The sequence below is a fragment of the Lepus europaeus genome, chromosome 11 (assembly GCF_033115175.1).
Source record: "Lepus europaeus isolate LE1 chromosome 11, mLepTim1.pri, whole genome shotgun sequence".
NCBI classification, from domain to species: domain Eukaryota; kingdom Metazoa; phylum Chordata; class Mammalia; order Lagomorpha; family Leporidae; genus Lepus; species Lepus europaeus.
Window position 1 is genome coordinate 111,202,748 of NC_084837.1, and position 27,041 is coordinate 111,229,788.

The 27,041-nt window shown below is 50.8% G+C and overlaps 1 protein-coding gene across 1 annotated transcript in view; it reads left to right on the forward strand.

The window, feature by feature from the left end:
* The first annotated feature begins 230 nt into the window (after positions 1-230).
* The window catches only part of TMEM266 (transmembrane protein 266), a 119,421-nt gene continuing 92,610 nt past the window's right edge, over positions 231-27,041 (forward strand). Inside the window, exon 1 of the mRNA XM_062206390.1 lies at positions 231-293. The gene's annotated coding sequence lies outside the window, so the exon portion shown is untranslated. The remainder of the gene's footprint in view (positions 294-27,041) is intronic.

Sequence of the window (27,041 nt, forward strand, 5' to 3'; positions counted from 1 at the left end):
CTAGACAGCGGCGGGGCCGCTCCGCAGACTTCGGGTCACACGCGCGCGCGCGCGCCGCGCACGGCCGCTGGGAGGTCAGGGCGCAGGCGCAGGCACGGGCCCGGGAGAGCCGCCTGCGCGAGGCCGCGCGCGCGCGCCCCCGAGCGCGGTGGGCGGAGGGGCGGAGGGAGCGGCGGGGCCGCGAGAGGGCGGGGGTGGGGGGGCGGGGGGCGGAGAGGGGAGCCCCGGGAGCGCGAGCCGCGGCCGGCGCCGCTGCAGAGCCGAGCCGAGCGAATCCCGAGCGCAGGCAGCAGGTACGTGTCCTCGCCGCCGGCCGCGGCTGGGGCTTCCCCTGCCTCGCTGCCCGGGTCCTGGGGCCCGGGCGGCGGGTGGGGGCCGGGCAAGGTTTGCGGGCTGCATGCCCGGGAGGACTGGGATGTTGCCGCTGACCTTCATCCCCCGCTGGCCGGGGAGGGGGTGCGCCAGGCGAGGGTGCGTGGGGTAGCCCGGGGCTTGGGCTCCATCCTCGGGGGGACCTGCTTCTTGTCACATGCTTCTTATTTATTTTTGCAAACTGCCCTGGTTCGGGTCCAGCTGCAGATGCCTTACCTCCCATTCTTTGCCTCTGTGTGCCATCTTGCATTTATTAATAAAACATGCAAGCTGGGGGCGGGGTGGGGGGAAATCCCATTGCAGGGCGGCCAGCGGGCGCCTGTTTTCGGCTTTCAGATGTGGTGTCGAGGTGGAGATCCCACACCCCGGGGGATCTGTGGCTCCGTCGGTCGTGACCACTTCCTAGTGGGCTTCCCGGTGGCCGGGGGGGGGGGGGGAGCCCCAGCGGCGCGATGGGCTGTGTGGCAAGGATGGTGGGTGGGTTTTCACCCTCCCTTCGGGAGACAGGTGCAAACCACAGCAAGCACTTCTCTGCGGGCCAACTTGCTGGGGAGCCCCAAACCCAGAAAATTGTCTTCTCTTGATGGTGGAGCCTCCGGCTCGTTCCAGTTTTTGCATCTGAAGGTGACTGAAGCTAGCCACCTGTTGGAAGGCAGACCCCAGGAAAGCCCACCGATCCCTACTTCATAGTCACCAGTGCTGGCACAGTGATAGGCCCTAATGGGTTGCCGGCTGCCTACCGTTGGTCATGCTGCCTCGCTGTCGTTTCTTTGCAAGTAAAAACCTCAGGTTCGGTGCCTCGTCTGTTGTAGACTGAAACTGTATGATTTGTGTGTATTCTGTGCACCTATAACATTACAGCCTCGAGACTGAATCGCTTCCCTATTTCCCCGGGGCGTTTCACCTTGGTTTGGAGCCACAGTCAGCAAAGTGGGATTTATAGAACTGCTTACCTCCCTGCCCCCTCCCCAAAATACTATGGTGAATGGGCTACCAAGAGCTGGAAGCCAAGGATGAGAGTGGTTATCACACAGTGTCGGAATGTGCCAGCTGCACTGTAGTGCCAGGTCCCATCACGAGGACACCTTTCTCGAATGCTTATGGTGCAAGGTACTGACCTAAACGCTGCTGGTGCGTGATTTCATTTGTTCCTCGGAACCTACCTGCTGTCTCCATGCTGACGATGAGGCTCAGGCTTGGGTTTCCTGACTTTCCCAAGGTCACACGGCGGCCAGGGGCAGGGTGAGGATGCAAAGTCAAGTGCATCAGATTGCCTGGGGAGGTGGGGGAACCTTCCAACCTGGTGCTGCCACTCCATCTCCCTTTTCCTCACGGTCACGCTGACACAGGAGCCTATCAGCTGGGGTCTGATTTTTCCATGTCACAGATTCCACAGCAGTGTTGTGTGGCTTTCCAGGAAGCCAAACTGTTGTTTCAGAATGGGTCCGCGTGGAATTTTTTGAGGTGGCACCGAGCCTAGGAGAAGCGGGGTGTAAGCCATGCTTTTGTTTCACTCTTCTACACGAACAGTTAAGTTCAAAAAGTCGTCCCGCCCCAGATTAAACCTATACAGTGTGCACATCAGGTAGAATGAAGCACTCCTGGTTTTCATTACCCCATCCCTCCCGGCCCTACACTCTACCTTTGGTTTCCTAGCCAGGCGTCGGAACAACAAAGCCCACCTCGCTTGTGTCCGAGTGTCTTAATGGGATGACAGCGTCCTTACCAGCCATGGACCGTAATCCAGTCTCTCCACAAATCGTAGCAATGATTCACTCAAAGTTCTTGGAATCTGTGCATGTAGCCGTGGATGGCTGTTTCATCCCTTGTGGGCAGCTGCATTAGCCTAACGCAGGTATTGAATTTTATTACACATTTCCTCCGAGTTTCCTTGAACTTAGAGACAACTCAAGTTGCGTCGGTGGGAAATTCATCCCATGGGGCTACGGGTTTTGACTGTTCTCACATAGTTGACACAGTGGTAAGGAAGGAATAGCTGACTATAGAGAGGAGTGATTTGAGAAGTATATTCCATGGAAGACACAGCTTTTAGTTGTAAACTGATGAGTAATATTCAGAAAGAATCGGAAGACTGTCTCTTGGGACTTCTCTTTTCTTCCTTGGGCGATAGTGGCTATGAGCCCCAGGGTATTTCCTCGTTCGTGATAGCAGTTCTGTGTTCTGCCGACAGGAAAGCAGTTTGTATGGGGGAGGGTGCATCCCCCAGTGCTTATGGAAATGCTAAGATGGCATCTTTCGGCCCCAGGGATTTCCACTCTCTGATCAGATAAACTCAAAATGAGCTCTGGCCGCACTGGGGAAGCAGCAGGAAGCAGTGAGAGGTGTCAGAGAGGAAATGGGTTTTCCTGCGGGAGGCGTCCCCATCCGCATCAGCTGGGAACCTCTTAACAGAAGGTGTTGAAGAAATGGACGGGCCCACTGCCTTCCAGCCAAGCCCGATTGTGTTGAATCCAAACAGGGCACCCACTTGGGTGCAAAGGGATTGAAAAATGCATCTGCACTACGTTCCATTCCCCCTTTGAAACATTTTTAAATCCAGAAAAGCCGTGCAGGCAGTGATGGGCATTAAAGCATTCTTTTTTTTTTTTTTTTTTAATTTCTCTCATCTAGGGTTTCTTTGGGTGGGGTGGGGGGGAGGGGACTGAAAGTTTTCTGAGCCGTGTGACTCACAGGTCTCACAGTGACTGATTATTATGCACATTTTTAATACCTCGTCATTGAGTGAGACACTGGGAGCTGGGCTGTCTTTCCTTGACTGACCTTGTGAGCTACTTAGTTGTAAAATATGGCTTTTCTTATAGTATCCCTTAATTTGGAGCTCTTTAAAGTAAAGGTTTTTTTTTTTTTTTTTTTCAGCTTCAGGAAGCTTGAATCACAAAAGCAGCTCACAGCAAGCCTACTTTGAAATATTTGATTTTCTCAGTCTCCTTCTCTCTCCTTGGTGGCGCCAATAGCAAGGGTTCCCATGTTTTTCCCAAAGTGGTTCACTTGCTGTATCCCCTTTCAAATAGAAGTTGCTGGCCAGGCACACCCACGCAAGGACGTCCTGTGGTGGCCCTCCACCTGCAAACCCTGGTGTTCCCATTGGTCCTTTTGGCTCTCAGTTTCCCCATGGAGAAGACGTCACAGTTCCTACCATTGGCTCTGGCCTTGGATAGGAGCGGCATGGAAGCGCCTCAGTACTGGCACAGGGCAGGGCCAGGAGATCATTCTCCTGTGTCAGCGCTAGCCTGTGGTGTGCCTCCTGCTCGCACCTGTATAACATGTTCTCTTTGTAAAAGGTTCAGACGTTATCGGAATCTTGAAAGTGGAAGATCAGTGGTCAGAATCTTTGATAATCTTACTCCCAGGCAATGCCCACCATTAACAGTTTGATTCTTCCAGATTTTTGAATGTGGAGACTAAAATGTTTGCCAACAATGCTGTCCCTAGATGCTTACCATTTCTTTTCAACAAAGATTTACTTTTTATTTGAAAGGCAGAGTTATGGGGCAGCAGGGGGGAGACAGAAAAAGTAAGCTTCTATCGACTGGTTCACTCCCCAAATGGCCACAACAGCCAGGGCTGGGCCAGGCTAAAGCCAGGAGCTTCATCCAGGTCTCCCATGTAGGTACAGGGGCCCACATACTTGGGCCATCTTCCATTGCTTTCCCAGGTTCATTAGCTGGGAGCTGGATTGGAAGTAGAACAGCCAAGAATTAAACCAGTGCTCGCTGGGATGCCGGCATCACAGGTAGTGGCTTATCCCACTGCACCACAACGCCTGCCCCTAGTTTGCCTTCTTGCACTTGGTTCTATATCTTGACCCTTTTGGTGGCATTGATAGTTTTGATTCAACTGCAATGCGAACTGGATGAGAGGAACCTTGGAACCAGGGGGAGGGGAGTGGAACTGCTGTTTGTGGTAGGGGTCTGGCATATGCTGTGTCTTGTGATAGATGGTTTCATCCTCCATTTCCCTTTTGTGCTCAATTGTTTATGGATAAGGAGAAGGGGAGCCCCCAGATCCCTGATGTAAGGAGCAGAGCTGAGATTCAAGCCCAGGTCTGTGCAGTTTGAACTCCAAGCTCTTTCCCTTTCATCCCTCTTATCGCAGGATTCTCGGGCCTCCCATCCAGTTCTGTTCCACCCACAAGGCCTCAGGGCCTGGGCACCAGTGGTTCCTTCTCCTGGATCGCGCTTCCCACAGATATCTGCACGGTTTGCTTCCTCATCGTCTTAAGACTCTGCTCAAAGTCCAACCACTCCCCAAACTGCCCGCACTCCCGTAGCCTGTCCCTCTCCCCATTGTGCCTGTGTTCATAGCACCTCCCAGTGTACTGTGTTGAGTCAGTAAGCCTATTGTCCATCTCCCCCTGGAACGGGCTGGCCAGAGGAGAAGAGTGTTGTCTGTCTGGTTGATGCCCCTAACCCTGGTGCTGGGGAAACAGAACCAGCAGGTCCCCGTGGTTTCTTGAGTCTTTCTAACTTCCCACACTTCTTGCTTTTGCTGTAGCGAGCAGTGAAACTTCTACAACGCAACACCTTTACGTGTCATTTGGGGGAACAGCAAGGAAAGTGGACATACGTTGGGGGTGGGGAGAGCTGTCCCACTCTTGATTCTTTTTTTTTTTTTAATTGACAGATAGAGTTAGACAGTGAGAGAGAGAGACAGAGAGAAAAGGCTTCCTTCCATTGGTTCACTCCCCAAATGGCCGCCATGGTCAGAGCTATGCTGATCTGAAGCCAGGAGCCAGGTGCTTCCTCCTGGTCTCCCATGTGGTGCAGGGACCCAAGCACTTGGGCCATCATCCTCCACTGCCTTCCCAGGCCACAACAGAGAGCTGGACTGGAAGAGGAGCAGCTGGGACTAGAACCCGGCTCCCATATGGGATGCCGGCGCCGCAGGTGGAAGATTAGCCAAGTGAGCCACGGCGCCGGCCCCTTGATTCAGTTTGAGGCAGTAAGGGAAAGGTAGGTACCTGTAGACAAAAAAAAGTCAGCTGAAGTTTGAGGGTCTAATGAGGCAGCCAAAGGTGGGGAGATGGCCTGCAATGGAGAAGAAGCTTGTGTGGGTCCCCTCTGTGTGGGGTGCATAATGTTTTTGAATTTTTCCATAGAAGGAAACGCTACACACTTTCAACCAATCTCAGCAAGAGAAACCTACAGGCACTCACACACACCAGCTTTCACACAAGCAGGTTAAGCCCTGCAGTACCTGCATTAGGCCATTATATCTCTAGGTAGTAAATTCCTGTAGGTCTCTTCCCTGTGTAAGCTCCGGCGTGAGAGTTCAGGACCTGAGCATTTACCCTGAGTGAACAGTTCAGGTGGGAAGCCTGCACCAATAGCATCCCAGCCTGAGGTTCCTTTGGCCCAGGCAGCCCCAGATTCTCACGCATGCTTGTTTCACAATCTCTCGTTTGCCATCATTCTTGAACCGCAGCAACATCAGGGGCACTGTGGGGACTAATTCAGCCTTAGGATGCTTCCGAGGGGAAAACACGGGGAGGCTGAAGGGAGCTGGTACTGATGGGAAAATGTCTTGATGACGTTGCCTCCTTGGCCTCTTCCTCCTCCTGATGGCTCTAATTGCTGCCCTAGGTGGTCTGAAGTATCTGCCATGAGCAGAGTATCTGTCAAAAACACAACCTCCTCCAAATTGCCTTGGACCTGCAGTAGGCACCGCTTAGTAGCTGGAGCAGAGCCTGATAGCTCCGGTTCCCAAGCTCGTTCAAACAAAGAATGTTACATGAATTTTTGTCCTTTGCAGCCCAGGAATTTTGAAGTCCAGAGTGGGATCAGGCAGCTGTTCCCTGGATTTCAGCATCAAACCAGAAAGCCTGCAGATCACCTGGCTGCTGTCTCTGGGCTCAAAACAAGCCCAAACCCAGTTATTTCATCCAGGGTTCCTGACATAATCGCATCATTATGTCCAACTGAAGCCATGTGTGAGGTCTCCTTCCAAATTGGTTTTTCTTGAAATAGTTGCATCTTTGCATCTTGCCTGAAGTGTTTCTAAACTTATTTATTTGAAAGGCAAGGGAATTCCCCATCTGCTGATTCACGCCCCAGTGTCCAAAATGGCCAGGATTGGACGGAGCCAAAGCTGAGCACTAGGAACTCAAACCAGGTCTCCCCCGTGGGTGGCAGGAACCCAGTGACTACACCATCACTGCTGCCTCATAGAGTGCGTGTCAGCAGGAAGATGGACGGGAACAAAGTAAGGAACTCACACCTCGGCACTGCAGGAGGGGTGCAGGCATCCTAACCGAGCTCTTCATTCGGCCAGATGCCTGCTCCTGACACAATGTTGTTGTTGTTGTTGTAAGATTTATTCGTTTGAAAAGCCAGAACGAGAGCAAGAGAGAGAATCAATCTTTCATCCACTGATAGACTCCCCAAGTGGCTTCAATGGCCAGCGCAGGGCCAAACAGAAACCAGGAGATGGCCGGTGCCGCGGCTCAATAGGCTAATCCTCTGCCTGCGGCCCCGGCACACCGGGTTCTAGTCCCGGTCGGGGTGCCAGATTCTGTCCCGGTTGCCCCTCTTCCAGGCCAGCTCTCTGCTGTGGCCCAAGAAGGCAGTGGAGGATGGCCCAAGTGCTTGGGCCCTGCACCCCATGGGAGACCAGGAGAAGCACCTGGCTCCTACCTTCGGATCAGCGTGGTGCACTGGCCGCAGCAGCCATTAGAGGGTGAACCAACAGCAAAGGAAGACCTTTCTCTCTGTCTCTCTCTCACTGTCCACTCTGCCTGTCAAAAAAAGAAAGAAAAAAAAAAAAAAAGAAACCAGGAGATAAGAACTCCCATCCGGGTGCCCCCTATAGGTATCAGGGGCCCGAGCACTTGGGCCATCCTCTGCTGCTTTCCCAGGTGCATTAACCCAGAGCTGGGTGGGAAACAAAGTAGCCAGGACTTGCACTGACATCCCATTGTGGGTTGCTGGTGTTGTAAGCAGAGGCTTGACCTGTGCCTCAATGCTAGCTCATGATGCAGTGCCTTAAAAAACAATTTCTATTATACTAATTCTTTAACCATGACTACCAAGACTTGGTTTTTTTTTTTTTTTTTTGCCCATGGAAACAAAGAACAGGGGGAAACATTGCAGTCTCTCCAATAAAGAGAGTTCCCCTGTTTGGGGGACAGAGTCTCAGAAGAAAGGCTTGGAAATTTCCTCCCAACTCTTCCTGGCTTTTCACGGCCAGTGCTACCCGAGACTCTATCTGCTGTCACTCTCTCACCTCCATGGCCTTCAAGGAACCCCTGTCCCCTCCCTCCCACTGAAACACAACTCGTAAAGGTCACCAGTGACGGCCGAGTCACAAATGCAATGGCTGTTTCTCAGATTTCGTTGTAGATGGCTCAGCAACATCTGACCCTATTGACTTCTTCCACTCTTTGAAATGCTGCCGGCAACTCCTTCCCAACGGCCCCTGTGGGTATGGAGTCTTCTCTGTCCCCTCCTGTTGTCTCCCTAGGCAATCTGCAGACATGCTTGTGGGAGTGGGCTCTGTCCAGGATTTATTTTTTTCTATCTTTTTTTTAAAGCTTTATTTATTTGTTTGAAAGGCAGAGTTATATATAGAGAGGCAGAGGCATAGAGAGAGAGAGAGAGGTTTTCCGTCAGCTAGTTCACTCCCCAAATGGCTGCAACACCAGAGCTGGGCTGATCCAAAGCCAGGAGCTTGGAGCTTCTTCCTGGTCTCCTACATGGGTGCAGGGACTTGGGCCAACTTCCACTGCTTTCCCAGGCCATAGCAGAGAGCTGGATCAGAAGTGGAACAGCCGGGACTCAAACCGGTGCCCATATGGGATGCTGGCACTGCAGGCAGTGGCTTTACCCACTATGCTGCAGTGCAGGCCCCTCTGCCCAGGATTTCAACCCTGGCCATTGCACCTGCTGACTGTATAAGCTCAGGTAAGGTATTTACACTCCTCCTCTGCCTCAGTTTCCTCACCAGAAAACACGGGGAGAAGAATAGCAGCATCCTAGTGTTGTCAGAGGGTTAAATAAGCACTCAATAAATGCCACCTTTTGTCATTGTAGCTTCCTGCTGGGGATCACCACTGGTTCCTGTCTTCAGGATAAAACTCTAACTCCTCCCTCTGACAATCAGGTCCTCTGAGATGTAGGGTCCCCACCACCTTCACCCCTGGCTGCTCGGGGTACCCCTCTGCCCCAGCAAGAGGAGGGAAGGAGGGTGAAGGTAAGGGCTGCACCCTGCTGCCTGCCCGCCTGCCCGGGAGGTACGGAGCCCAGGCAGCCTGGTAATGTGAGCCAACCTCCTGCAGGTGGGCACGGAGCCTATCTCTCCCAGGCAGATGACACACTGCGAGGGACACCAACTGTGATTTATACTTTTACAGAGCACCACCCCCGCCAGCGTTGAGCACTATGCTTGACCCATAGTAGGAATCAAACTCATGACCTCTAACTGCTGACAGGTGCATTTCACCTGGTGTTTCTGACAGCCCTTACCCCCTGAATTGGAACCTGTATTGATCCGTCCTGGAGCCCATATGAGCTCTGTATGGGAAAATCGAGTCCATACCGCAGGGAGTGCTAATCCCCTAAGAACCTTTGGGAAATGAGGGGGAATGCATAGAAATAATTAACATAATGGGAGCACGGGGAGTAATTTAACGCTTTTTAAAAGTAGCTTGGAATCCAACCAACCTCCAAAGCTGTGAGGTTTGGGGGGGGGGGGTTGGAATTTCTTTTTTTCTATCCTCCTACTCTCCCTCCTCGCAGCAAAATGAGCTCCAAGGGTGTGAGCAGCAAATCTCAAAACCTTGCTGCAGGCCCACTCCTGAGTCACTATGTTCCAGTCCTCCTTTCCCCTTACGTGGAAGTTGAATGAAAATCAAAGAAAGGGCTGCTTGCTTAAAAAAAAAAAAAAAAAAAAAAAAAAAAAGCCCACTACTGGCATTCTGGGTTGGTATGGCAAAGGCAGCCTATGTTTCATTTTGTTTTAAGGTACATTTAGTTGAAAGGCAGACATACAGAGAGGGGGAGAGACAGAGTTTCTGTCTGCTGGTTCACTACCCCAAATGGCCCCTCACCTGGGGCTGGACCAGGCCAAAGCCAAGAGGCTGGGACTCCATCTGGGTCTCCCACGTGCCAGGGTGCAGGGGCCCAGGCATTCCGGCCGTCTTCCCCTGCTTTCCCAGGTGCGTTAGGGAGCTGCATTGGAAGTGGAATGGCCGGGACTCACACCTGCACGTGTGTGGGATGCTGGCGTTGCAGGTAGCGACTTAACCTTCTTCTCTATGAAGCCAGCCCTGTAACCAGCATTTTCATGGGGATCTGCTCTGTGCCTGAGGTCACGAACACTGGTCAGACAGTGCTGCCGAGAGAACAGCTTTCCTCTCCCAGCACAGTACAGGTGTGCTCTCTGCATCCTGAGATTCCATGGCAGGGTTTCTCAACCTCAGCACTTAGGACACTGGGGGCCCCCTGGTTCTTTAGTGTGGGGCTGTCCTGTGCGTTGTAGGATACTGAACGGCACCCCTGGACTCAACCCACTAGATGCCTATTACACTAATGCTACGCCTTCCCCACCCCCACCCCCAGGAGTGACAACCAAAACTGCCTCCTAAAACCACCAGATGTCCCCCCAGGGTGCAACATCACCCCCAGCCAAGAACCACTGCTCTATAGGATGAAGACAGAAAACTCAGTATCTTCCTGGCTTGCAGAACACAGAACTTGAACAGTTGGGTCAAGTGAACATGAAGAGTATAATAGACATGGAAGGTAAACTTGGGTTTGAAACTACTAACAGAGAGTGACGATTTGTCTGTAAGCTGTTCTAGATTCTATCATAGATATGGGGATGTAAAGAAAGTAGTTACAGGGCCAGCGTTGTGGTGCAGTGGGTTAAGCTGCCGCTTGCAATGCTAGCATCTCACGTCAGAGCACTGGTTTGAGTCCTGGCTGCTCCATTTCTGATCCAGCTCCTTGCTAATGCACCTGGGAAAGTGGCAGAAGATGGCCCAAGTGCTTAGATCCCTGCCCACTCACATGGGAGGCATCCAGATGGAATTCCAGGCTCCTGGCTTCAACCTGGCCCAGACCTGGCTGTTGCAGCCAATGAGGGGAGTGAACCAACAAATGGAAAATCTCTGTCTCTCTGTCACTCTTTAAAATAAATAAATCTTTTTTTTAACAAAAGTAGTTATAGAAGTTCAGACCATCTTACTCCTCCTAAAGGTCTAGAGTCTTCTAGGGGTATAATATTGGCATTATGTTAACTGTGCAAATAGTTTCAAGACTTTGGCAGTAAACCCAAAATAGTAAACAAAAATAATTAAGATTTCTGGAGAAATCTCAGTGGGTTACAATGAGAAGAAATCATATTTGACCAGACATGGGGCAGCTCTCCCCACCAGATGTTGTTCTCAGTGACCAGATAGCTGATCTTAAGATGGGTCTTGCAGGGGACAACACTGTGGTATAGCAGGTCAACCCACCACCTGCAGTGCCGGCATCCCATATGAGCACCGGTTCGAGTCCCAGCTGCTCCACTTCCAATCCAGCTCCCTGCTAATGCACCTGGGAAAGCAGTAGAAGATGGCCCAAGTCCTTGGGCCCCTGTACCCACATGGGAGACCCAGAAGAAGCTCCTGGCTCCTGGCTTTGGCCTGGCCTAAGCCCAGTCATTGCAGCCATCTGGGGAGTGAACCAGTGGATGAAAGATCTCTCTCTATACCCTCCTCTCTCTCTCTCTAACTCTGCCTTTCAAATGATGAAATAAATCTCTTTAAAGAAAAAAGCAAAGATGGCAGTTGTGGGGGCAAAACATCAATGACAATTTACGTGCTGTGGTGAGAGGCCAGAATGGCAAGGTCATCATCACGGCTGTTAGAATCAGCTGCAGACTCGTGACTTAAAACCCAGTCCCCATTACGTTCTTTCTCAATGCATTAGCAGAAATGGCGTGCCACACCCAAGGACTGGATGTGGCAGTTCAATACATGGTTTCTGGAAAATTTCATGACTCCAACCTTGAGAGAGACCTGCATTGGCCAAAGATTACCTTTGGCTTATTAATTGCCTTTGAGAAGGGTAAGTATACCCTACATCCCAAGATCCTCCCTACCGGATACTCTAGAAATTAGCCTTGTGCGGGTTTTGTTTTTTTTGTTTTTGTTTTTGTTTTTGTTTTTGTTTTTTTGACAGGCAGAGTGGACAGTGAGAGAGAGACAGAGAGAAAAGTCTTCCTTTGCCATTGGTTCACCCCACAGTGGCCACCATGGTTGGTGTGCTGCGGCCGGCGCACCGTGCTGATCCGAAGCCAGGAGCCAGGTGCCTCTCCTGGTCTCCCATGCAGGTGCAGGGCCCAAGGACTTAGGCTATCCTCCACTGCCCTCCCGGGCCACAGCAGAGAGCTGGCCTGGAAGAGGGGCAACTGGGACAGAATCCAGTGCCCTGACCGGGACTAGAACCTGGTGTACTGGCACTGCAGGCGGAGGACTAGCCCATTGAGCCGCAGCACCCACTGTGTGGCTTCTTAATTACTCATTCTACAGACAGTTGTGTGCAACTTCAATGTTACAGTTTGCACAGATAGGTGGAAGTAACTCCAGCAATGCCCTGTGCTATGGACTGGATTGTGCTGCACTCAAAGTACAAACGTTGACGCCCTAACCTCCCAAGGTGATTGCTTGGCAATAGGGTCTCTAGGAGGTAATAAGGGTTAAATGAGGTCATTAGGGTTGGGGTCTTGCTCTGATAGAACTGTGGCCTTCTAAGAAGAGAAGGAGAGGGGCCCAAGTTGTGGTAGAGTGGGCAAAGCTGCCACCTGCAGTGCCAGCATCCCATACAGGCATTGGTTTGTGACCCGGCTGCTCCACTTCCAATCCAGCTCCCTGCTAATGGCCTGGGAAAAAGCAGTGGAGAATTGTCTAAGTGCGTGGGCCCCTGCTTCCTATGTGGGAGATCTGGAAGAAGCTCCTGGCTCCTGGCTCCTGGCTTTAGCCTGGACTAGCACTAGCTGTTGCAGCCATCTGGGGAGTGAACCAGCAGGTGGGAGATTCTCTCTCTCACTCTCACTCTAAAATTCGTAACTCTAACTCTATCTCTGACTTTCAAATAAACAAATCTTTAAAAAAAAAAGAGGAAGAGGAGAGAGATCTTTTTCTCACCAGAACACGGGGAGGAGGAGGCAGCCCCTGTAAGCTAGGCAGTGAGCCCTCACCAGAACTCAACTCTGCTGACGCCCAGATCTTGGGACACAGAGCACAACGCTTCTGTGAGCATCTTGGTCCTTAAAAAAGGGTTCTGCAGAAAGTTTGTGGGAAAGTCGTATGAAGGATTTCAAATTCTTTGCACCAAAATAAACTCTTAATTCTATTTTTCCATGGCTCCTGTTCATCTTGGGAGCGTTCTAAGGATCAGTCACACAGTTCAAAAATGTTTAAGTTTCAAAGCGACAACATATTTTACAAATATCCTCAAATCAGCTTCTGCCCATTGGCAGGGATGTGTTTGCCTCTGAGAGCTGTAGGTCAGCATCAGTCATGGCGGTAGTGGTCAGAGAGGTCATAGCTGGGTTAGCTTTCCAGAATGAATCAGAGGACAGAGAAGGCAGGGGGAGGTGGGAGACCTGGCTCAGGGATGTCCCCTCTCGAGGTGCGACAGCAAGATGACTGTTCTGAGCTGGAGAAACTGTGAGTGATGTTTGTGTAACGAGAGGAACATCCCCCTTGTAAGGACAGAGTATCAGAGATGGAGAGCACTCTTCCTGTAGGCAGCCTTTGGTGAACATGGCCCAGAAAACCCCACAAAATCATGCAAATGAAGAGGTCCCAATCTTCCAGTTCACTGTAAGAACACCTGAGACACAGACCATCAAGAGTGTGCCTATCCAAGAAGCCACCACGTATCTGAGAAAAGTCAGGTTAAAGAAGCAATGTGCGGCCGGTGCCGCAGCTTAATAGGCTAATCCTCCGCCTGCGGCACCGGCACACCAGCATCTAGTCCTGGTCAGGGCACCGGATTCTGTCCCGGTTGCCCCTCCTCCAGGCCAGCTCTCTGCTATGGCCCGGGAGTGCAGTGGAGGATGGCCCAAGTCCTTGGGCCCTGCACCCCATGGGAGACCAGGAGAAGCACCTGGCTCCTGGCTTCAGATCAGCGCAGTGCGCTGGCCGCAGCAGCCATTGGAGGGTGAACCAACGGAAAAAGGAAGACCTTTCTCTCTGTCTCTCTCTCTCTCACTGTCCATTCTGCCTGTCAAAAAAAAAAAAAAAAAGAAGCAATGTGCGCCACTCCATCGTTAAAGGGTGGAGCTGGGGGCAGGAGGGTGTGCCCAGGCCAGCATCGGGATTGGATGCAGGGTCGGTGGCCCAAGAAGAGTGTGGAGTTTCTGGGCACATGCCTAACGATGCAGTGATGCTGAACGGAAGGGTTTGGATGTAGATTCTCAGGTCACTGACACAGCCTGGTGAACAAAGCCCCCGGGGTGTGCCACTATCCCTACAGAGCCTGTGATCCAATTGACCCTTGCATCAGCTCTCCACGCCACACTGAGATGATCTGCATGGAAGAGGAACAAGTTGTTCCTAAACCAGAAGAAAAAGATATCCCAGAAGAAACTAAAGAAGCAAACACTTACGGCTCGGGAATAAATTCAGCATAAAATAAATGCAGCTTAAAAGGAAAAACAAAAGAAATGGAGGAGACCTTGGGAGCTTGTGGGACCAGGCAGTCTCTGGTGGCAAGAGGCAGAAACCTACCCTGCTGAATGCACGCAGTTAAGGCAGTTTATAAAGTATCTTACAGGGGCCAGGTGTGGTGCGGCAGGTTAAGTCACTGCTTGGCGCGCCCACATCCCATATCAGAGTGCCTAGGCTAAGTCCTGCTTCCACCTCTAATCTAGCTTCCAGATACTGTGCACCCTGGGAGATAGCATGATGCCTCAAGTGCTTGGTTTCCCACCACCCACATGGGAGACCCTAAATGGGGCTCCTGGCTCCTGGCCACGCCCTGGCCCAACCCTGGCTATTGTGGCCATCTGCGGCATGAATAGCTGATAGAAGAGATCTCTCTCTCTCTCTCTCTCTCTCTCTCTCTCTCTCTCCCTTTCAAATAAATGAACTTTTAAAAATTTATTTATTTATTTGAGAAGTAGACTTAGAGAGGGAGAGACAGAGAGGTCTTCCATCCGCTGGTTCACTCCCCAAATGGCTGCCAACAACCGGAGCTGGGCTGATCCAAAACCAGGAGCCAGGAGCTTCTTCTGGGTCTCCCATGCAGGTGCAGGGGCCCAAGCACTTGGGCCATCTTCTACTGCTTTCCCAGGCCATAGCAGAGAGCTGGATTGGAAGAGCAGCCGGGACTCGAACAGGTGCCCCTATGGAAGGCTGGTGCCACAGGTGGAGGCTTAGCATACTACACTACAGTGCCAGCCCCAGTAAACTTGTTTTTTAAAATCACTTTTGAAAAAAAAATTACAAATGTAAATACCACTCTCAAGACACCTTTCATTGGATGTATTGAAAAGCTTATCAGGTAGGAATATGTCTATCTGAGAGCAACAGAGAAGCTGAGAGCCCGTGGCTTACATGGGCAGATAACTGAGCTTCACTGTGTGATGAACCCAGCGGCAGCAGCCCAGAGTGTGTCCTGCTGCTCAGGATGTAGTCGGAGACTGAGACTCCACGAGGGAATTTCTAAAAAGTCCTGGGAAAATGGACTGAAGCAATAGGTATATTTTGGTGCAAAAAAAAAAAAAAAAAATCCATAAAAGGAGTCTTCAAAAAGTGCCTGGAAAATGCATATTATGAAAACCACATGTATGAATTTCATAATGTGTTTGCACTAAGATAAACTGGTCTTTTAATTCCATTTTCCGGTGAACTTTCTGAAGCACCCTGCTATTCAGCCGTTTTGGTTCCTCATGGTCACGGACGGCTGCTTCACCTCCAGGCATCTCCTCTGTGCTCCAGTTGGAAGGAGAAGGAGGGATAAAGGAGAAGTGGGAAAGTCTCTTCCTCTTTAGGTTTTGCCTTCAACTGGGGAGGGGACGTATTCTTTGATAGCATTGATCAGAACTGTATCACCCGACCACTTCTTAATGCTAAGGAGCCTGAGAGTTTGGGTAATTTGTCTTTCTGGCCTCTGTAAGAGCAGATGAGGAAGGAGGGGGTTGTGAGCCAAGCTAACGTATTTATGACAGGAGAATATGGCATTTCTGTAGAATCGTGGGGTGTTAGCCTGCCAACTTAGACTATAAGCAGGGTGGCCAGCACGGCTGGAGAGCGCTGGGCTGACCACTCCCAGTCAGTGTTCACAGCCATCTTCCTGGACAGCTAGACACTGGGCATTCTCTACTATGGGTTCAAAGTCTTTGGCTGAGCCTGGGCCACATTTCCATGCTGTAGCGACACGACAGGGCTAGGCAGAGAGACAAGACCTCTTCCTTCCTTAATGCCAGGCAGCCAAGAATAACAGATATATTCCCTGGGCCTCTGTCTGAACTTGGGATCCAGAAACAGGAAAGGATCACAGAGTGGGTGAGGGTCAAGTTCAGGACTTCGTCTGACCCTGATGCTCCCAAACTGGTGAGTCCCAGGGAAGCAACCAGCCTCTGAGAGTTTCCCTCGGGATCCTTGACATCCCATGGAGGGGGCAGTCTGCCTCTGGGGCAGCCCTGGCCCTTCCCGGCAGTCCGTGGGTTGACCCTTTGTCCCTCGGTCACTTCCTCTGGGTAGAGTGTCAGGGAGGAGCGGTTCCTGTGGTGGCAGGTGAATGTGATACTCTGCAGAGACATTGGGGCATTGGGGGGGGCACCCCCACGTTGTAGAGGGGAGCAGTGGGGCACAGCCCCTAAGACTTAAAATAAGGTGGTTGTGCTCATCTGGCTACGTGACCCAGCCGTAACCTGTGTGAAAATAAGAGGACAGCTTCAAGGAGAGTTGCTTCCCTGGGCAGAGATGGAGGGCGGGGACGAGGGTTTGTCTCCCAGGAAGGCAAGGAGAGGGCTTCAAGGGCAGCCTTCGGTTTGCAGCCCCTGACTCGGACCCTCTGGAGAGACCATAGCCATCCCCCATGGCATATTCAGCGTTTGGACAACTGCAACCCAGACAACGCCTCTGGTCAAAGGAGCCGTGCGGGCGGTCAGCACGACGACATTTGCCCCTCTGTGCAAATCCTTGGCTCCCCTACCGCAGGCCCACCCTTGACCCTGGAAAGCTGGAAGCAATGGAGGGAATTGGAGGAGGAGGAAAGAACAGCCCTCACACCCCACCCCACCCCACCCCCCCAAAGGCCACAGCCCTGGTCTCAGCACAGACGTGGCGGGGGAAGCCCTGAGCTGGACATGAGACTGGAGACTGGATTGAGATGCGATTTCTTTAACTCCTCAAAATCAGCCTTCCTCAGGGCGGGTCTTGAAATCGTGAGGGACCAGGGGTGGACGTTCGGCCTAGTAGTTAGGATGGCCATGCCCCTACCGTGGCATATCTGTGATCAACACCAGACTCTGCTCCTGACTCCAGCTTCCTGCTAATGCAGACCCTGGGAGGCAGCGGGTGATGGATGGCTCAAGGGGTAGCATTCCTGCCACCCGCGTGGGGGACCTGGACTGAGTTCCCTGCTCCTGCTGTTGGAATGACTTTGTCCAGGCCATTGCAAGCCTTTGGGGAGTGAACCAGTGCATGGGAACTTCATCTGTCTCTTTCAGATAAATAACGAGAGGAGAGGAGAGGAGAGGGGAGGGGAGGGGAGGGGAGGGGAGGGGAGGGGAGGGGAGGCAGGCAGGCAGGCTAGGGAGTCTGTCAAAGTTGTCATCAAGGGACAGAGACAAGAGGCCCAGCAGGGCCACTTTGAAGACAAAGATTAGATAAATAAATGCAGTCCTAGTTGAAGCCACATTCAGGCTGTGATTAGTTACAGTTCCTTTTTAAAGATAATATTCCAAGTTTTGAAAAGAAGCACCAGACTAAGGTACCAGGATTTCTGGAGTCCCCGTTCTCCCACAAGCTAGGAGCATCTCTTTGGACAAGTCAGTTCACTTTCCTGGGTCCGGTATCTTCCCCCTGTCCAGTGACAGGAGTGGGTGTTTATGGTTGACATATGGCAGAATAATTTCTCTACTCCAGTAAACCATGCAGGGCCTTAGAACAGCAGGACAAAGTCATTTGCACAGTGAGCCGGCCTGACAAATTGTACTTTGGTTGTGTTTGCTGGAAGACTCCAGTGTGGATGAATTGTATTTGGCAGGAAAAAAAAAAAAAAACAACCACCTTAGTATGCGTGAAACCCTTAATTACAGCCTGTAGGCCGGCTCATAGCTTTGGTCTGTGTCAAAAGAAACCACCTCGTCAGATGACACGCTGTCCAGATCTTCAGGATTTCCAACACTTTGTTCTTCTGTGGCACGGCTGGCCTCTGTCATTCAGCTGGGGTCCGTGTTTTCAACTAAGTCTGCATGTGAGAACCTGCAAACACTGCTGAGGTTTAGATCAAAGGCCTCTTGACCGGTTTCTGTGGAGATGAGTCCTTTGAAATTGACCACACTCCATGGGCAGTCTGAGGCCTGTGGCTGGCCCCACTCGTGGTTTATTTCCAGAGTTTGTAGTTAGTGCTATTGTCACACTAGGTATAAGTTTCAAACATAGTTTTTTGTGTGTTATTATATAAGTAATATGCAAAAATCACATGCAAGTGATATGTAGACTAGAAGTACTTTTTGCAATATGATAAAAAGCATCTATAATCCTCCTACCTGTATGTAATTTTTTTTAACTTTTTTTTTTTTTTTTGACAGAGTGGATAGTGAGAGAGAGAGAAAAAGGTCTTCCTTTTGCCGTTGGTTCACCCTCCAATGGCCGCTGCGGACGGCGCATCTCGCTGATCCGAAGCCAGGAGCCAGGTGCTTCTCCTGGTCTCCCATGCGGGTGCAGGGCCCAAGGACTTGGGCCATCCTCCACTGCCTTCCTGGGCCATAGCAGAGAGCTGGCCTGGAAGAGGGGCAACCGGGATAGAATCCAGCGCCCAACTGGACTAGGACCTGGTGTGCCGGCGCCGCAAGGCGAAGGATTAGCCTGTTAAGCCATGGCGCCGGCCTGTATGTAATTTTTTTTAAAGATTGATTTATTTATATGAGAGGCAGAGTTACCGAGAAAGAGGTCTTCTATTTGCTGGTTCACTGCCCAAATAGTCTCAACAGCTGCACCTGGGCCAATTGGAAGCCAGGAGCCAGGAGTTTCCCCCAGGTTTCCTATGTAGGTGCAGGGGCCCAAGCCCTTGGGCCATCCTCTGCTGCTTTCCCAGGTGCATTAGCAGGGAGCTGGATCAGAAGTTGAGCAGCCAGGACTCAAACTGCCCATATGGGATACCAGAGCCACAGGCAGAGGCTTATAACCTACTACTCCACAGCACCGCCCCCCCCCCCCCCGTAGGTAATTATTAACCACATTTTGTGCCCATCCTTTCAGACTTGTTATAATATGATGGTACTTCAAAAAGTTCTTAGAAAACAGAATTAAAAATATAAGCTTATTTGCTGAAAGAAAATTTTTATAATATGTGGAAAATAGATATTATGAAAAAAACTATGCATGGCTTTCAAAATTGCTTTTGCATCCAAAAATCTCATAGTTTTATTTCCATTTTCCAAGAACTTTTTGGGGGCCGGCACTATGATGTAGTGGGTAAAGCCAATATGGGTACCTGTTCAAGTCCTGGCTGCTCCACTTCCAATCCAGCTCTCTGCTTTGGCCTGGGAAAGCAGCAGAGGATGGCCCAAGTTCCTTGGGCCCCTGTACCCACGTGGGAGACCTGGAAGAAGCTCCTGGCTCCTGGCTTTGGCCTGGCCCAATCCTGGCTGGTGTGACCATTTGGACAGTAAGCCAGAGAATGGAAAAAATCTCTTTCTATCTCTCCCTGCCACTTCCTCTCTCTCTCTCTCTGGAACTCAATCTTTCAAATAAGTAAATCTTAAAAAAATAAAAAACACGAGAACTCGATGCCTTTACAGCTTCGCACCTGCACAACACAACTTTACATTACTGACGTCTTCAACTTTCTCTTTATGTTCAGTTGTATTTTATCATGTTTTCATGTCTTAGATGAGCAGCTGAGTAGGAGGCCTGCCTGGTGAGAGTGCTGAGATTAGGGGATAGGAAATAAAACCAGAAAGGGAGATTTTAAAACCTTGTATATCCTAGAGGGGATTTGGATTTCATGAGACTTACTGGGACACCTCTGGAGTCTTGAGGGTGGAGGAGTGACCTGGCTGAATGTGTTTGTGAAGGGTCAATGACCGCTGGACAGAGATTTCCTGCAGAGGTGTGGGGCAAGAACCTAAGGGGAGATGGGGTGCCTTGGAACAGGATACTGCCAGTGGACCTTGGGTAACTGGTTGGATCCTGGATGTGTTTTTATATAAATGTGTTAAAAAATTATTTGAAAGAAAAATCTATTGGCTTGTTCACTCCCCAAATGCCTGCATGTCCAGGGCCAAGGCTGGGATCTGTGACTGCAAACCAGGTCTCCCATGTGGGTGGCACGGACCCAATTACTTGAGCTATCACCAGTGCATCCAAGGGTCTGCATTAGCAGGAAGTTAGAGTTAGCAGCCAGAGCCGGGTATCCAACCCAGGTAACACTGGTGTGGGTCGTGGCTGTCTTAACCAGCGTCTTAACTGCTGGTCCAGTGTCTTCCCCTCTGGATGTATCTATGATAGAGGATTTTCTAATGAATCAGATGTGGGATGGGATAGAGAGAAGTCAATAAAGACTTCAAGGTGTTTGGCCTGAACAGCTGGAAGGATGGCATTGCCATTCAGAGAGGTGGAGACAGAGGAGGAGCCAGTCGTAAATGGGGCAAATGAAGAGTTCTGTCTGCATCATGTTCCATTTTACAGTCTATTAGAGACCTAATTGGAGATGTCGAGTAGGCAGTTGGACCTGCAGCTCAGGAGTGTAGGAGAGAAGAGGGGCCTGGAGACAATGATTTCTAAGACTGCACGTGGTTGGCATCGGAAGCCGGGAGACTGAATGAGCTCCTGCAGGCCCTGGACCAGAAGGTGGACGGGGAAGGGAGGAGGTGAGGGCCCGTCAGATAAAGGGTGTCAAGGAGAAGGGAGTGATCGGTTATGTCCACGGTGCCTCGGAGATCGAAGGTCATGGCTTGTGTTGGAGGCAAAGCTTCAGACGTAAGGATCAGTGTCCACCTGCTGGCTGGACTCACAGGGGACTCCTGAGTGGGCCACTCCACCTTCATGCCACTGTTCGAGGACTGCAGCTGGCACTGACCGGACACTTCCCCTGGGCCTCACGCTCTTCTTGGAAGTGAATGTGACCAAAATGAATGACATCATGGCCCCAGCCCTCAAAACAGGGTAGGAGTCTGAGACTTGGATACAGGCAGGCTCTTCAAAAGGTTCGTGGAAAAATCTGTTATGAAAAAAGTACGCCTGGGGTCCAGGAAGAGTTTGCACAAAAATAAACGTTTAATTCCATTTGTCGTGAACTTTCTCCAGTACTGTGCTTAGACCCGAGTCTTTCTGATTCCTGGGGCATTGTGACATTGAGCTACAGTTTGTCCCCATTCCTCACCGAATCCTGGCAGTGAGTGGAAGGTGCTCCCAGCCCTCTTTCTCCCTGAGGGTCACTGCCTTATTTCTTGATTGGAAGCCCTTGTCCCACTTCCCGGCTAGCTTACCAGTTCCCAGATATGGAAGAGAACCCTCTCCTGTAGCTGAATGTTCAGCATCTCACCCCCTGGACAATGGTCATCTGATTGTCTAGATCGGTTGACCCAAAGGGACTACTCCCTCTTCTCTTGGACCTTCCAGGAAAACGGATAATTTCTCTCCTGTCTCAGGATAAAAGGCAGTTCTGATCTGTGCTGTATCAATCAGAAGTTCCTCTTCTACTCCCCAGCCAACGATTCCCTGAGAAAATTCCAGCACTGGGTTATACAGGAGATGGCCTCAAATAGTCCTTAGAAAGGGGCCAGTGTTGTGGTATATATGACAGCTGGCATCCCTCATCAGAAGGATGCTCCACTTCTGATCCAGCACCCTGCTTGTGTGCCTGAGAAGGCTGCAGATACTGGCCAAGTGCTTGGGCCTGTGGTACCCATGTGGACCTAGAGTTTGTTGGCTCCTGGCTTCAGCCTGGCCCTGCTCTGGCTGTTGTGGCCATTTGGGGAGTGAACCAGCGAAGGGAAGTTCTCCTCCCTCCCCTCTGATGCTCTTTCAGATAGCTAGCAAGTTAAAAAAAAGTCTTTTTAAAAACATTCTTGGAAAAATGGAATTAAAGGAGAAGTCTATTTTGGTGCAACTTGACACTCATGCATAGTTGTTGTTGTTTCATATTGTGCATTTTCTGTGAAGCTCCCTTGTATGTATGGTTTTCAGCAATTGGGGGCACCAAAACAAATGTATCTTTTAATTTCACTTTGTATGGATTTTTTGAAGTACCTTCATCCACTGAATCTTTTTTTTGAAGATGTGTTTATTTAAAAGGCAGAGAGAGAGAGACATCCTCCATCTGCAGGTTTACTCCCCAAATGGCTGCAATGGCTGGAGCTGAGCCAATCCGAAGCCAGGATCCAGGAGCCTCTTCCAGGTCTTCCATGTGGGTGCAGGGACCCAAAGACTTGGGCCATCTTCTACTGCCTTTCCAAAACTTTAGCAGGGAGTTAGATAGGAAGTGGAGCAGCGGATCTCAAACCGGCACCCATATGGGATGCCAGCACCATAGGCGGCGGCTTCGCCTGCTACACCACAGCTCTGGCCCCCATCCACTGACTCTTATTTGGGAAGTAAACTCGCACTAAGGAAGGTCTGACCAAATCACAGGCGTGTAGGCAGGACCATGAGAAGGTATGAAGGGTAAGGAAATAGCATGGGGCGGCTTAGGTGGACTGCAAAAAGTAGGGCAGATTTGAGTGGGCAGAACAAAGATCTTGCATGAGAATAGGACATCAGGGGCTGGCGCCTTTGAGAAGTGGGTAAAGCTGCCGTCTGCAGTGCCAGCATCCCAAATGGGCTTCAGTTCACGTCCGGGCTGCTCCACTTCCAATCCAGCTCTCTGCTGTGGCCAGCAAAAGCAGTGGAAGATGGCCTAAGTCCTTGGGCCCCTGCACCCACGTGGGAGACCTGGAAGAAGCTCCTGGCTCCTGGCTTTGGTTTGGCGCAGCTCCAGCCATTGCAGCTAACTGGGGAGAGAACAAGTGGATGGAAGGCCCTCCCCCACCCCCTCTCAACCTCTGCTTCTTTGTAACTCTACTTTCAAATAAATTTTAAATAAATAAATCTTAGAGAAAGAAAGAGAGAATGGGACATCATATCTCAAGGTGATGCTGACTGTGGTTTCCATCTGTATTGAGAGTTTGGTTTGAAGAAACAGAGGCATCGTGAGAGGTGACTGACGCTGACCCACGTACGCAGGAGACCTACTCGTGTGCTTTCGGGGCCCGTGGAATAAAAGTCCTGGGTTGTCTTTGAGAGGGATGTTAGTGGTGCAGGGGGTAGCACCGTGCCTTCAAACACAGAAGCAAGGTGGTCTTTATTTATCTCTGCGTCCATCCTCATTCACCTGTTAAACACTGACGGCATAGCAGGATAGATAAGGTCCCAGCGTGCAAAGTCCACCCATGGTGATGAGGTCAGCCTTAAGAAAACAAACAAAAAAGCAGCTCCCCTCTAGCCCAGCAGACATCCACGTCAAATGCCGGGAGTCTGCGACTATTTCCTTATTTGGAGAGAGGATGTTTGCAGGTGTGATTCAGCTAAGGATCTTGAGATGTGGAGATAATTCTGGGCCATAGATACTGTGTCAGGTATTCTTACAAAAGAGAGAGGCAGGGGAGAATTAAACAGGAACAGATGAGAACACAGTGATGGAGCAGAGCACCAGGTGCAGGGACCAGAAGCAACAGGGAACCGAGTCTCCCCCGGAACCTTTGGAGGGAGCCCAGCCCCTGTGGACACACTGTCTGTGGCCCTCTCATGATCCCCACAGAACTGACAGAGAATGTGTTGCAATGTCACCCTGTTTGTGGGGCCTTACTTCCAGCAGCCGTGTAGGCACCTGTACAGGTGGTCTTTGTACTCAGGAAATAAACAGATTGGAGCAACCCAATACTTTAGTCGAAGGGACCTGCTCTGTCATTTTAGGGAGATCTGGCACCGGCTTTGCCACACCCTGGCTGGGGCAAAGCATCGTGAGTAGCAGCTGGACTGTGGGCCCCAGGCCAGAGAAGAAAACTCAGAGGATGGCAGCAAATGCTGTAGGCTCCAGCAGACCTGACCTGTGGTGGTTTTCCTAAATGCATTTTTTTAAATTTATTTGAGAGGCAGCAAGACCAGAAGACAGCCATACACACACAGACTCCCATCAGCTGCTCCACTCCCCCAGTGCCAGCAACATCAAGAGCCAAGAACTCCATGCAGGTCTCCCATGTGGGTGGCAGGGACTCAGTTACCTGAGCCGTCACCTGCTGCTTCCAGGGTGTGTACCAGTGGGAAGCTGGAGTTGGGAGTGGAGCCAGGACTCAAACGCGCGCACTCTGAATTGGCCACTGTGCCCAACCAGTGTCTTTACTGCTGGGCTAAACACCTGCCCAGGCCTGAACTTTGTGGTGCTGGGAGGGTCAGTGAGCTTCTCCAGGACTGGATGGAGGCCTCTCAAGGTGTCGCCCCTTTGCTTTGACTACAGTCACTGGTCAGCTTGCAGGTGTCCTGACCCCAAGCCCCTGGTAGTGAACATATGCATTTTGGATGCCGAAAAGAAAATCAATCAATCTCTCTCTCTCTCTCTCTCTCTCCCTCCCTCCCTCCCTCCCTCTCCACACATACACCAATGAATAAATTGGCAGCCTGATTTTTATTTCCTGTGAGTGTGATTAGCATGACTTAGTGAATCGTGCTAAGGTTGACTCAACCTTGAGACTGACGAAAATAGAGGTCGCGCCACAAGACGTAGTAAGCGCACCAAGCTGAAGCCACACGCAGATGCTCCGACACCCCGACTACCTAGTGTCACCATCGATCCATCCCTCCGTGCTGCTTCAGAGGATACACCCTCTCCCCTCGGTTTAGAATCTGGGAAACACTTATTTCTTCTTGGCACTTTCACGTAGGGATGAGCTGAGGGACTGCTGGGAGAGGAGAGCCCCTTACTGTGCCCCTTGGGACCCAGGGACTCAGCTCCAGTGCAGGTTTCTTGGGCTGCTCTAACCAAGCCCCACAAATTGGGTGGCTTAACACAAGACAGTATGGAGGGAGCAGTCCAAGATCAAGGGGTCAGCAGCGCCAGACCCCCTCCGAAGGCCGGGGGGGGGGGGGGGACACTTCCTTGCCCTTTTCCACAAAGCCAGACATTCTTTGACGTGTGGCAGTGTAAATCCAGTCTCTGCCTCTGTCTTCCATCTTGTCTTCTTTTTTTTTTTTTCCTTGTTAGATCTACCTTACCCTGGTTCATCTCTCAAATGGCTGCAACATCCTGGTCTCCCACGTGGGTGCAGGGGCCCCAGCACTTGGGCCATCTCCTGTTGCTTTCCCAGGCACATTTGCAGGGAGCTGGATTGGAGTGGAGCAGCCAGGATTTGAGCTGGCAGTCCAATACGGTGGAGTGCTGGTGTTGCAAGTTGTAGCTTAACCTGCTGCGCCATGGCACTAACCTCCTGTTCCTAACAAGGACACTGGCCATTGGGTTTAAAGTCCACCCTAATTAAGGATGACCTCACCTCTATTTACCTCTGCAAAGACACTGTTTCTAATTAAGGTCACATTCTGAGGTACCGGGGTAGACACCGCAGCTCCTAAGGTTGAAAGAGATGCAAAGGCTAGAGAGCAGTTCTTGGGTTATGCAAACTGAGGAGGAGGTCAGCCACAGCACAGACTCAGTCACCCTGAGTCTCTAAGGGGGGCAGCACAGAGAAGCTTGGTGACAAGTGAGGAATGACGCTGTCAGGCATCAGCAGTGGCATACGCTGATGTCTCCTATGAGGATCTCCAGTGGCCCCGTCTTGGTCATATGGGGAACAGTGGTAGTTGGCTGGACTCTCCTTCCCTCCTCTGAGATCGGCCCAGCAGCCCTGCCCCTCTCTCTACATGGAACTCATTCCCACTCTTCCGGCTATCTCTGCTGGCATGGCCTCTAGTCTCCTGGCTCAGGACCGTCCCAGCTTTGGACTCCCCAGGGATTATTCCAAGGCTCCCTTTCTCGTACTGGGAATACGTTACCCTTGTTTGGGCTGCTCCACCTGCTGTCACTCTGGTTACCATCCGCTGGGCTCGGAAGGTTTACCAGTTTACCATGCCATTCTTCTGCCATTAACCATGGACAAGTCACGGAGCTCATCTTTGGTTCGTTTAAGCCGTGATGCACCCCTGTGTTAATTTCTTTGTGATCCGTCCCTTTCCAGTAACAGGAGAATGTGAGAGTTCTGCATCCTTCATTCTTAAACTGCCTTCTTGTTTCTCAGTTCATTTGTACAAGACCCCAGGGAGCACATGATGCAAATTAAGCCCACCCTGTAGACCAGGACTGCCTGTCCCAACTTGCACCGTGCCCACTAAAGATGAAATCCTGCCATATTGGAGCAAAACTTGAGCTCCAGTGCCTGGCCAGCCGGTCACTAACAGCATAGATCTAGGCAAGGCTCCTAACCTCTCTGAACCTAAGTGTCCATTTCTATAAATTGGGGCAGAAACGGTACCCTTTGAAGAGTTACTGTGACAATTTAATTAGCTGGTGAACATATGAGAAGGTGTCCAGTACTGCCTGTTACACAGTACTTATCTGTAAATCCACCTACTGTGACCGCGGGTCCCAATCCATTGTGCTGCTGAGTGACGGAGGGCGCTGTGTGGGTTCAGGCGCCCACACGCCCAGGTCGCATGCGTGCCATAACGCGTCGTCCTCTAGTGCATTCCCTACTTCCTGCCTTTTACCTCTTACTTCAATGGAAGAATCTTTTTCCTTGTCAAAACTCACAGTCTTTGGGGAGTGGGTGTTGTGGCACAGGGGAGTAAGTTGCCCACATCCCATGCTGGAGTGCCTGGTTCAAATCCCATCTCCTCCACTTCTGACCCAGCTTCCTGCTAATGTGCACCTTGGGAGGCAGCAGGTGGTAGCACAAGTCCTCAGGTCCCTGTGACCGATACAGGAGACCCAGATGGAGCTCCAGGCTCCTGGCTATGTGGGCATTTGGGGAGTGAACCCACAGAAGGAAGATCTCTCTCTTTCCTGCTCCCCTCTCTCTCATGCTCTGCCTTTCAAATAAATAAAACTTTTAAAATAAGCTTTAAAAATGAATAATCTTTGTAGTCCTCCTCCAGATACAAGGAGTCTTCAAAAAGTTTATGGAAATGCATATTATAAAAAAACATTCATGGATTCCAAAATTCTCTGCACCAAAAAGAAGCATATCTTATAATTCCATTTTCTATGGAATTATGAATTTTTTGAAGTCCCTTTGTATACATAGCCCCTTATTCCTTTAGCTGTCAAACTTCTTGGATGCTTCCAACATTTATTAATTCCACAAATGCACAAGGGATCTTCAAAAAGTTCATGGAAATGAGTATCATGTAAAAGTTATGCATGTGTGGATTTCATTTTTTGGGGGGGCACAAAAAAAAAGCCCCTTATGTTTTAATTCCCTTTTTCCATGAACTTTTTGATATACCCTTGTATTCTACA